Source organism: Belonocnema kinseyi, chromosome 5, assembly GCF_010883055.1.
Source record: "Belonocnema kinseyi isolate 2016_QV_RU_SX_M_011 chromosome 5, B_treatae_v1, whole genome shotgun sequence".
Lineage (NCBI taxonomy): Eukaryota > Metazoa > Arthropoda > Insecta > Hymenoptera > Cynipidae > Belonocnema > Belonocnema kinseyi.
This window is the reverse complement of record NC_046661.1, coordinates 39,956,679-39,969,837: the sequence shown is the minus strand read 5'-3', so window position 1 is coordinate 39,969,837 and position 13,159 is coordinate 39,956,679.

Here is a 13,159-nt window from a genome sequence, read left to right as displayed (position 1 = left end):
CGTTGTCCGAAGTGAATGATAGTTTAGAGGCTAAGGGTCTTTTGCGGATTGAAGATATCCGAAAAGAAAATCCGAAGCCCGCTGATGGAGCTTTACAGATAACTTCAGTAAACATCTCAAGTAAAGGAAATGACCTAGGTGAACTTTCTTGGCTCTCAGTAGAACAAATAATCCGGAAACATTTTGTTAACTCAGGACTTTTTGTGGAAATTTGTTCGAAAGAAAAAATCATTCCCCCTTGTAATATGAGGGATGATATTGTGAGGGAATTTCATGAATCGGTAATAGGAGGCCATAAAAGAATCACAAAAACTTATTGGAGAGTAAGAGATATTTAATACTGGGAAAACATGAAGGCTGACGTTCAGAGGATAGTAGGTTTTTGTACGAACTGTCTGAGAAAAAAATTAGAACGAATTGGGACCAGACAACCTTTGGTGATCACTGACACTCCCAAAGGGTCATTTTGATAAAATACAGATTGATATAGTGGGACCACTACCCACATCTTCTAAGGGAAATTCATACATTCTCACTCTTCAGTGTAACTTCACGAAATATTCTGGTGCTTTCCCTTTAAAAAGTATTGACTCAGTCACGGTAGCTTCAACATTGGCTGAACAATTTATTTCAAGGTATGAATGCCCTCGTGTTATCCATACAGATCAAGGATCTAACTTCATCAGTCAATGTATGAAAGCATTTTGCAAAGTATTTAGGATCGCAAAGATTTAGTCAACTGCTCAATACCCCCAAAGTTTAGGATCTCTAGAGAGCAGTCACCAGACATTGGTAAAGTATTTAAGACCATTTGAAAATGTCACAAATTGGGATGACTGGCTCCATTTCGCAGAGTTCTCTTATAACACTAGTATTCACCAAGCAACTGGCTTCGCCCCCTACACCCTAGTTTTTGGAAAAGAAGCTATAATCTCTAATAGTTTCACCTTATCACAAGAAGAAACCTACTTAGGATATTTAAAGAATCTGTTTCTAAAGCTCTATAATGTTTACGCTCTACCTAAGGATCGACTTCAATTAGCTAAAAAAAGGTCGAAAAAGTACGACGATCAGAAAGCAAACCCAAAACACTTCAAAGAAGGTGAAAATGTGTATTTAAATGTAAATCAGCGAAAAGATAAATTCGAACCCTATTTCAGCGGACCATACGTCTTAGAAAAATTGATAGGCAATCGAAATGCGCTCATTAGGTTAAGGCCTAATAAAACTAAAATCGCGCACACTGATAAATTAAAACTATGTGCACAGCCGACTGTTCACGACCCTACTACTCAGAATCTACCAATTCCAGAATATCGAAACTAAACTTGGAAGGCTTTTTTTTCCTCTCATTTCAACAAAGTTTTTTTTAGTGATGAAAGAAATTAAAAAGCACCTTCTATTAAGAGGAATTAGTGGAAATTACACATTTAAATTTTTTAAACAATTGGGAAATCGGAAAAATTGAAAAATAAAAATTTTCACTACGATAAAACCTATTTCAACCAGAACTTATAAATACAAATAAGTATATATAACTAAATATACGAAAATTTCCCACGAAGTTAAGGGAATTGTCCTCCTTCTAATACGACGCCATAAATGAAATAATGGACCACTTTCTTTTTCTTTTTTCTAAAAATACTAAATTAGCTGTAATTCTCTATAAATCTTAAAAATCTTACCCTCTACAAATAATTAAACCTATTATTATTCAATAAGTATTTAACAATTTCTAAATCCATTTTCTGTAGTAAATTTAATCCAATGAACCACAGGCGAGTTCCAGCTAATCCAAGAATAATCAGCTGATATTAATCCTCCATCAAATCAGTGTCATCGCAGTTACAACCTTTGGTTGTAATGTCAAATAGAGAACTCCGTGGAGCGAGGAAGTAGATAAAAGAATCCAAAAAAATTCTTAAATATATTGAAAATAAATTAGTAGATAGAAGAATACATAGGTTTGAAATTTTTCTTTTAATTTTTATCTTGAGCTCAATAATTTTTAATTTAATTTTTTTTTAGTAAAATAAAAAAAAACAATAATATTAACATTTAATATTAAATTGTTTTAAGAACTACAAGAATTCAAAAATTTTATAATATTGCAACCAGGTTCCAAGAATGCTAGGTCCATCATTGTACTCACAGTTATCTGAAATATATCGAAATTGTATTGATATTTAGAATCTAATGTTTAAAACATTTTTTTCTACTATCAATATGCCTAAAAAGAAGATAAAAAAAAAGGGGTAAGTGAGAAGTTGTTGCTACAAAGTAACGCTTTTTCCTAAATTTGAAATTCGCGCCATAATTTAACACTTTAAGGCAAATAAGAAAATAACTTGAGTAACTACTTTGACTCATGTAACGGTAAAAGACATGCCGACCGGGCCACGCACAACTGGCCGCCGTGTCCCTCTGGAAATTTCCTCCCCGTGTACTTCACCACAGGCACTGCCAGTACTCTCGCGGCCCACCTCCCGCTTGTCCGTCGGTAACTGTAACCTATCCATACACAAAAGTACTGGCTGCCGCCCACAGATGACTCTTAAGGCTGCTGCCGTTTACCGTCCTAAAATATCAGTTTCTTTGCACTATTTCACCTCTCACATCCCCTTTATCCACCCTTTTCTCACCCCTAACATCCCCCATCACTACAACAACCACCCTTGCCCGCCATGAAGGCCCAAAACCCTAAACACAAAACTACCCGGCACCCTCGCAAACCTAACCTCACTTTCCCTATTTAGGCAAGTCCCACCCCCCAACTACAATGTAAATTAGTTTCTATCTTCCCAATGTACCCTTCACAACCGTACTCACCTCCTAGACTTCCACCCTCACATTCTACTCACACCTTCCACACAAACTTAGTAAATATGCATTTAATACGTGGAGTTGCTCCGTTTCCACATTATTAGAATCGCAGCTGCTCGTTGTTTAAACGAAGCACATCTAGTATTTTAAATCGTAAAAGTTCTATCATACCGACGCGCTTGGTAATGCAAATTAAATTGAGAGATCCAGTTCCACTTTTTTACCCACAGAGTTCTAATTTATGCGAAGCGTATTAGTCCAAGGAATTATTGGACTAATATAATCGTATATTTTTTTCGGTGTAGTGCGCTGAGTAAATGGAAAGGATCCTTTGAAGCGTATTCTTATAGTGTCCACATAGTATAACTTCCGTACCATGCAACAAAAACTAAACGAAACAGAAAGATGGTCATTTAACTTTTTCCAATTCGGAGTCTACAGTAAATTTTCCATTAGAACCCTATTGAAAATACCTACATAGGTTACTAATAGGATTCTATATAAGGATTCCATTAGTGACCTATATAGGATCCTATATAGGGTCACCTATATAGGTCAGTATAGGAAATGAAACAGCTCCCTGCATAGGCTACTATATAGAATCCTATTAGTGACCTATATAGGAACGATGATGACCCGGAAGTGATGCGCAGCAGTTCCATTTAGCAGATACAGCTGCAAAGTAGTTATTTTTGACTTTGCGATTGCCTAGTAGTAGGAATCTGTATAGATTCTTATCTGGATTCTAATGTAGGAAGCAGGAACCTATACCCTTACCATAGAATCATTTAGGATTCTATAAAGGATCCTATGCAGGAAACTGTTTCATTTCCTATAGGTGGCACTTATACTGACCTATATAGGTAACCCTATAAAGTATCCTATATAGGTCACTTATAGGATCCTCATATAGAAACCTATTAGTGACCTTTACAGACACCTATATAGGTATTTACAGTAGGGAATGTCACGGAGTAATTGCAATAGTTTTTTTCCAGCGTTAAAAACTTTAAAAATCATAATACCTATCATTTAAATGGGTAAAAGGCGGCTTTTTAATCACATCTTCTTTAAGTAGCAGTTCTCCATTGTTAGTTAACAATTTTGGCTGGTTGCTAGCGCCATACAGTGAAAACCTGAGAAAACAAGGAGCGACGCAAGTGGCAACATACTATACTACTGACGCGATTATGCATGCGCAAGAAGTCACCTTCAGCATAAGTTAATGACACTTTTTTAAATTTTAGAGCTTCAAAATTACTGTGGCAATTAATCCATGGCATTCTAATGGAAAATTTAACGCAGAATCCGAATTGCAACAAGTTAAATGCTCATGTTGCTGTTTATTAAGATTTTTGCATGATATGGAAGCGATACCATGTGCCGTGCTTAAAATGCCGAATAGAATACCATATAAAACCCGAGTAGAGCCGGGAATCTATCTGGAACTATCAGGAATGAACTATGGTTTTTGTACCCGGGTTGTATCCGGGTCTATTCGAGACTTTCACGGGACGCTGGGATATATATTTATTCGGGTCTTGTCTGGTCATATCCGGGATACACTCGGCAGGAAAATTCGTATTCGGGTCTATCTGAGACCTATACGGGGCGCTTTAAAATTCTAGCCGGGTAATCTCTGGACCTAGTCGGGATATTTTCTGCATAAAATTTCGTATCCGGGCCTATCCGAGACCTGTACGGGGAACTTGAAAATTATATACGTGTCTTATCCAGTTCTAGCTGAGATATAATCGGCATAATATTTCGTATTTGGGTCTATCCGAGACCTGGACGGGTCTATTACAAATTCTATCTGGATCTTATCTGGTTCTAGCCGGCATATAATCTGAATACAATTTCGTGTCTGGGTATATCTGGGACCTGTAAGAAACGATTCTAAATTCTATCCGGGTCTTATCGGGTTCTAAACGGGATCTAATCAGCATACACATTCATATTCGGGTCTATCCGGGACCTATACGGGTCGATTAAAATTCTATCCGGGTCTTAACCAGTTCTAGTTGGGATATGATCGGCATACATTTTCATGTTCGGGTCTATTCGGGACCTGTACAAAAGCGATTCTAAATTCTATCTGGATCTTATTCGGTTCTAGCCGGGGTCTAATAGGCGGATCTAATAGACGATGAGCTAGCTACATAAAACAGCCTCGATTCGGTGCTCAAGATCAAAGCTCGAAAGTTGTAAGAAAAACATTAATACATCAAATGACTACTGTGCCAGTCTGCAACTTTTGCTTCTGAAAATGGCAGCCGGTTTTCCACGATGTAAAATTTGAAAAAAATCAATAAGGTAGGCGCGTCAAATTTGTTTAAAAACATTCTTCAGGTTTCAACTAAGAGCGGCGAAACAATGGCTGAAGTTTAGTCGTTTGGAAAACCCTTGGCAGAAACGAATCAAAAGTCCCGGAGCCCCCCACCCCCCATAAACTTGATACGGTTCGCGCGCTCAGCTTTTTTCCCAACATTTTTCAGATCTTAACTGAGAGCTGTGTGTAATGTCAGAACTTTAGCATAATGGAAAACCCCCAGCCGAAGTAATTCAGTGAAAAATGTCAACTTAATTGGACTTGTACAGCGAATTTCAATCGTATCGTGATATTTTTTTTAATTGGGGTAGGGGTTGAAAATAATTGTTATGGCATACATAAAGATAGCTTCAACATGCAATTTTAGCAATTAATCGTGTATTCATAATTCAGTTGACATTTTTCACTAAATTACTTCTGCCGAGGGTTTTTCATTATGCTAAGGTTCTGCCATTACATACAGCTCTTAATTAAGACCTGAAGAATTTTGGAAAAAAGCTGGGCGCGCGACACGTATCAAGTTTGGGGGAGGGAGGGGTCCGGGACTTTTGATTCGCTTCTGTCAAGGGTTTTCCAAATGAATAAACTTCTGCCATTGTTTACCCGCTCTTAGTTGAAACCTGAAGAATGATTTTAAATAAATTTGACGCGGACACCTTATAGATTTTTTTGGCAAATTTTACATCGCGGAAAACCAGCTGCCATTTTCAGAAGCGAAAGTTGCAGATTGGCAGAGTAGCCATTTGATGATGTATTAATGTTTTTCCTACAACTTTCGAGCTTTGATCTTGGGCACCGAATCGAGGCTGTTTTATGTGGCTAGCTCTTGGACTATAAGAGTGCGCTTGAAAATTTTGTGCGGGTTTTTTTTGGTTCCAGCTGTGATTTGAATTTGTTTTTCACGGCAACGCGATTTTCTTAGCATTGTTAACCTTTCAAAAGTTTTCTAAGTATTTAAAAAACATTGTTTCTCAAAAAGAATGTATATTTCGTTCATGCAAGAAACGTTTTTGGTTCAACTTACGTGTTTTTGGTGCTGGTGATGATACTGCTGATGCTTTTAACCCTCTAACGCATGGCGTATCATATATGATACATATAATTTTACACCGAAAAAAATATTCTTGTGAGCCCGGGAACAAGCGTTAAATTCAGAAAATTTAAGAATACGTATTTCTATGAATACGCGACTTTTCCTCCGTCTAAAAATCCCCTAACGGGAACAGAAAAAATGACAATCTTATTCCTCTCAATCGACTTAGTAAAATTTAAGGAAAGCATTTATTTAGCCTATTTTTCATTATTAAATCTTTTTATAACTTATAAATTCGAAAAATATTCAAATTTATATTTATTTATATTTTAATGATTTATTTGAACGTCTTAAAAAATGAAACAAAAAAATGTATGCAAATGTGTGAATTTAAATAATTTTAACTCTAGAGAGGCAGAGTTGAATTGGTGAGAATTAAAATTTCAGAATTTACATTCCGCATGAAGGAATTAAAACAACTTATTACACATATTTTGTGAACTTATTAGAAGGAATTAAATGAAATCAAAATATTACCACTTCTGAGGAATAAAAACTATCTCTGTGAGGTGCGTTACCGGTACAATTAGAAGGACTTAAATATATTGAAAACACGTTCTCTTTGGGAGAATAGAAAACTGTGAGGCAGTCGCTATGGAAATAGAAGTGAATAAGTTTAGAGGTATCTTATTCTTATTGTGGCATTTTAGATAGATGGAAAAATCGCGCATTTAAAATAATAGAATAATCTTCACTTTTGCGCTGAAATCTCAAAATATTAATTTTTCTCTATTCTACGCTTACCGGGACGTTCAAACGGTTTAAAAACACCGTCAACAAAAAAATCGAAGGAAAACAAAAAAACAAGAAAACATACATTATTCTATATCCTTCCTAAAAACACCTGTCATTTTTTCGTTGGAAAAGAAATCATGCGGTACCGGCTTAAGATCTGGCCTATTGTAAATGAATTACAGGTACACTTTATTCAATTACATTTCTTTTGTAAATAATTCAATATGCAAGCCTGGAAAATGCAATTTATTTGAAAGTTAATTCCGGCGATCCAAAAATTAAGAACCCAACTTCGTTATTTTCTAACCTAGTTTCATGGTAGTAATTCGGTAAATTGTTTAAAATTTTAATAATTTCCCTGGTGGACCGAAAGAACCGAATGGAGCCTCTAGAAAGTACCCATAAAGACCCCATTGGGTCCCAATTCGATTCCTTTTTAATAAACTCGAAAAAGCAGCAAACGCGGTGATATGCGTAGAATAGAGAAAAATTAATTTTTTTAGATTTCAGCGCAAAAGTGAAGATTATTCTATTATTTTCAATGCGCGATTTTTCCATCTGTCTAAAATGCCACAATAAGAATAAGATATCTGCTAAACTTATTCACTTCTATTTCCATAGCGGCCGATACACAGTTTTCTATTCTCCCAAAGAGAACGTGTTTTCAATATATTTAATTCCTTCTAATTGTACCGGTAACGCTCTTCCCAGAGATATCACAGAGATATTTTTTATTCTTCAGAAGTGGTCATATTTTGATTTTATTTAATTCCTTCTAATAAGTTCACAAAATATGTATAATAAGTTGATTTAATTCCTTCGTGCAGATTGTAAATTCTGACATTTTAATTGTCACCAATTCAACTCTGCCTCTCTAAAGTTCAAATTACTTGAATTCACAAATTTGCATAGATTTTTTGTTGCATTTTTTAAGACGTTTAAATAAATTATTAAATTATAAATCAATATAAATTTGAATATTTTTCGAATTTATGAATTATAAAAAGATTTAATAATGAAAAATTGATTAAATAAATGCTTTCGTTAATTTTTACTAAGTCGATTGACAGGAATAGGATTTGCACTTTTTTTGTTCCCGTCGGGGATTTTTAGAAGGAGGAAAAATCGCGTATTCATAGGAATACAAATTCTTAATTTTTCTTAATTCAACGCTTGTTACCGAGTTGATTGCCATTATGTAATTAATGTTTTCTAGAAAACTCCATGATTTTATTTGTAAAGTTTTAATTGGCTGAAATTTATATTTTAAACTCAAAGGGTCACGTATGATTTTGCAGAGTGTTATTTTCTATATTTATTTATTTTTTAGAAGAATTTCCTAAATTCATCCAAAAATAGTTAAAAAACTGTATTTTCACATTTTTATTACATAATTTTTTTTTATTTCGCCAAATCTATGACCGAACTATTATTTTCATATTGCAATGTTTTCAAAGCGTTTTTACCCTAGCGGACCGAATGGAGCCTCTGAAAAGTACCCATAAAGACCCCATTGGGTCCCTATTCGGTTCCTTTTCAAAAAACTCAAAAAAAAAAGAAAGATCAACTTTTAAACTGTTGAAATTCGTATTCTACGTGAAATTTTCTATTAGAAACTCACGGAGTAATCGCAATACTTCTTTTTGCAGCGTAAAAAATTAAAAAAAAATGTCATTAACTTCTACTGAAGGTGACTTTAAGCGCATCCATAATAGTTCAAGTAGCATGTTGCGCGCGAAGTTTAAAAGTAAAGTTCTCTCTCACTTGCATCGCAGCGTTGTTGTCTGAGGTTTCCACTGCGCGGTGCTAGCATCCCGACAAAATTCTTAAAGTTACCGACGGAATGCTTATTAACTGCTACAAAAAGAAGATGTACTTGAAGTCGCCTTCGGCCTATGTAAATGACCGGTATTTTATTTTTCAAAGTTTTTAACGCTGAAAGAAAAAGTATTGCGTTTACTCCGTGAGTTTCTAATACAAATTTTAACGTAGAATCCGAATTTCAACTATTTAAAAGCTGACTTTGCTGTTTTTTTTTTTTTAGTTTTTTAAAAAGAAACCGAATGGGGGCCATATGGGGTCTTTATTGTTACTTTGTAGAGGCTCCATTCCGTTCCTTCGTTCCGCTGTTTTTCAACGGATCTCTGCGTTTTAGACCCCCTCAAGCTAAAAATAAAGTTTACGCGATTGCGTCTGTCTATTTGTCCGTTAATCCGTCAGGGGGCACGATAATTCTCGAAAAAATGATCAGATCAACTCGAGCTTTGGCACACTTTTGTAGGTTATAAAAGAAAGAACGAGTTCGTTTATGATCTATTTTGGATCGAAATTCCAAAAATTAGAGCTTTTTCAAAAAAATTTTTATTAATTTGTTTAAGATTTTAAAATTTTATGTACGGCCATTCGCAGGACTTAGAGATCCGAGCAATTTACTTGTATGGCTTTTTCTTTTTAAAAAATCGGAGTTATAGCACTTACAAAATTTAAAAAATCAATCGAAAATGAAAATGTTAAGCCAAACAACGCCCGATATGAAAAGAAGACAAAAGAAGAAAAACGTTGCTTTTTGAAAGCCCTACAAGATTATCGTTACAAGTTTTGGAATTTTCTTAAAAGATGGAAAATTCGAATTTTTAGCAAGGAAATATGATCCAAAATTCCATTTGGTGCGCAACTATTCAAGATACGAATACAGATGAATAAATGAAAATTGTGCTACTGAAAATAATCTACAAATTTGTTATTACTTACTTTTTAATAGGGTGCGTAGTTTTTTTTATTCGTAAAAATAAAAAAAATAAAAAGATTTTTGGACAAGCGACACAAACTACTAAAGTTCTTTAACGATATAGGATAAGAAAAAAATATCCGAACAAAAATGTTGCACCTATAACACATTTCCAAATTTTTTAGGAATCACTTTTTAGTAAGAAGCGTAGTACTGGTTTTAGTCGTAAAAAATGACATAAATGATATAACATGGAATAACATTCCATCCATCTGTAAAGATGTAACTGTAAAAAATGAACGGATCAAATCGAGCTTTGGCACGTTTTTTAAGTCCTAAAAGAAAGAACGAGTTTTTAAACTCACAATCTCTGAAGAACGGTTATGGTTTTATCCAATAAAAATGATATTCAAAAATAGAATATTTCATTTTATGCTAAACGAAGACAGATTCTTGAAAACAGAATAAAATTAAAAATCAAGCCCTTCAAAATATGTATAACTTTTTGTTTGCTAACTATTTTTCAATAGCATACTTTTTTTTGTTTTTATGCATCGAAACTTTTAACTTTAAGACAAACGACGAATAAGTAAAGGTTTTGAAATAATATTAAGTAAGACTGACTATTGTGGTTTTATTTTTCAAAAATAGTATAAAAATCAAATATTAAAATTTTAAGCTAAACGACATGAGATGCGGAAAAAGTTCAAAAAAGAGCAACCCATTTTCTGATAAGGCTTCTCATTTTGGTTTTATTTATTGAAAATATTATGAAAAAATGGAGAATTTAAATTTTGAGCCAAACGACGCGAAATACGATTACAAATTTTGACAGGAATTAAAGCGTTTAAAATCCCTACGTCATTTGTTTAAACCACTTTTTGGAAGAACACCTTGTTTTTAATTTATTTCTTAAAATTGATATACAAAGATAAAAATGTATATTTCACGCCAAAAGACGCGAGATACGTAAAATTTTAAACATAACAAATCGAGGTAGAGAAGAATGTCTGAAGAAAGGATTGTAACTTTCTATTGCAAGGTAATTCAGAAAATAAATATACATTTAAAAATGTCAGTCAAAAATCGAGCGCGTAGCATAAGCGTCACGATGAGAGTTGTGGATAAAGTTTAATTCAAGCATTCTAAGTGCAAAGAATAAGTAACTGAACGTGAAGGGCGATACTCGACAAATGCGCGCCGTAGGTGTGTTCAAATTGGTAAAAAATTTGAAAATTCAGTTTTTAATTTCAATTTATAAGTTATTAATCGAAAATTCTGTATGGCAGGGCAATAGACTGAACAATTTGAACTCAAGTCCTGACACGTGAACGGGAGGAAGATAGAGTGGGGAAACAAGGTCGAACTGTAAGGAGGTTCAGCATTTTTCGCTAAGCTTCTTCTCCGTTCCGCTGCCTCGAGCTCGAGATTTCTTTAATCACTCGCCCTGTAAATTATTTTTTGTCCGATTTTGATTTTTTAAAAATTAAAGTTCACTACTAAATTGTGAAGAGCTTGAGGCTCCGAACTTTTGTATCCTATACCTGTTTTATTAATCATTTTTTCACTTAAAGTATGGAAAAACTGTATATTGTTTGAAATGAATGTTTAGGGTGTCAAAGAATACAAATAATTTGTTCATTATTCCATGCATTTGTTTTAAAGAAATTTTATAAACAAATTAGCAAATAGTCTTATTATCGGTAAAAAATGGTCTGTTTGCTAAAAGTCCTTTATATTAATGTAATAATGACATTTAATTATAAAACGAATTAAAAAGTTTATAATAAACATTGTTATATACAATTCTTCTAGCGAAATATTAAAATTTATGGTTTTTTCAAATTATAATTTCCTTCAATGACCAGAACGACGTCAGGTATCCCTAAAATGAAGAATATTTATTAATATTTGATCAAAAATAACAAAAAGTAAAGTATAACGAAATATTTGAGAAACTAACAATAATCATTGTTATAAATAATTCTCGAAATGTTGGCAGTTTCACTTAGAAAAAGTCGAGTTTTCAATCGCAATAGATAAAAAATGAGTCATAACACTACATGCTAAGATTCATCTAATACAAAATCTGTTAACAATAACCCACGGATTTGGTAAACAAACCACCAATTTGTCGGAGATTCATGTCAGAAAATGGGATTGGTAATGAATGCAGAAAAACAAGTACTTTTTAATGAATTTCAGATTTTAAAAATATTTCTTCTTTCTTTCACAATTTTTCATTGGAAGCAACCCGATTTTTTACTACGTGAAACTAAAAAAATTTGAATTTTTTATCTTATTGTTTGAGCATTAATATGCAGCACTTTTAGCGAAAAGAAGTGGATGAACTTTCATTTTTACATTCTCATCAGAGAAGGTATTAGATTTGAGTAAAATTTGACCCCCCCCCCCCAATTTTGTCTAATTTCCACGTTTTGAGACCCCCTGAGTCCGAAAAACAGGTTTTTACGAATGTGTCTGCCAGTATATCTGTCTGCATGCGTGTCTGTACGTCTGTATATCTGTCTTTGAACACGTTAACTTTTGAAAAAATTAATCTATTAGATTGCCCTTTGGTACACTCGTTTAGTGTCCTAAACTAAAGGTCAAGTTCGTTAGCGAGCCATTTTGGATAAAAATTCAAAAATTGGGCACATTTTGAATATTTTTGAGACCACTTTTTTGAAAATTCAAAAATTCTCTTACGGTTTTTCATAGTATTTAAAAAATCGAACAATTTATCTACATGACTTTTTTCAAAAAATCAAAAATTAACAGAGTTATAGCATTTACAAAATTAAAAAAAAAAACACGTGAAAATGAATATTTTATGACAAATAACGAACGATATGAAAAAAGTCAAGAAAGGAAAAATGTTGCTTTTTGAATTCCCTACACGATTATCATAACAATTTTTGAATTTTCTTAAAAAATCCAAAATTTTGACAGCATTCAAAATAATGAAAAACCCAAAATTTATATTTTTCTGTCAAACTGTGCAAAATACCGTAAAATATAAGTTCACAAAAATTGTGCATTTGAAAAAGATCTACAAATTTGTAATATTCACTTTTTGATAGGATGCGCGCGGCTCGCTGCGCTCGCAAATTGAGCGCGCCTAAGGTGCGCGACTATTGGTTATCGCGCTTCGCGCTCGATAACATATTTCGTGGCGCTACGCGCTCGACTTTTCTGCACGGACTATTTAAAACTAAAGGTAAAAATATCGACAACAGTAATTTAATGATTGTGAATTCTCTTCTGTTAAAGCTCCTTCGGCTTTAACGAACACATTCTCATCACGCATCTCGTGCTTTGCACTCAAGTTTATCCCTGAAATTTTATATTATTATACCATTAAGCCATTTCCCTTTCGGGGTAGGCGTGACTCACTCGGCAGGGGAAAGGAGTAGTGTGTGGATGGGATAGAGATTTTTCAGATTGA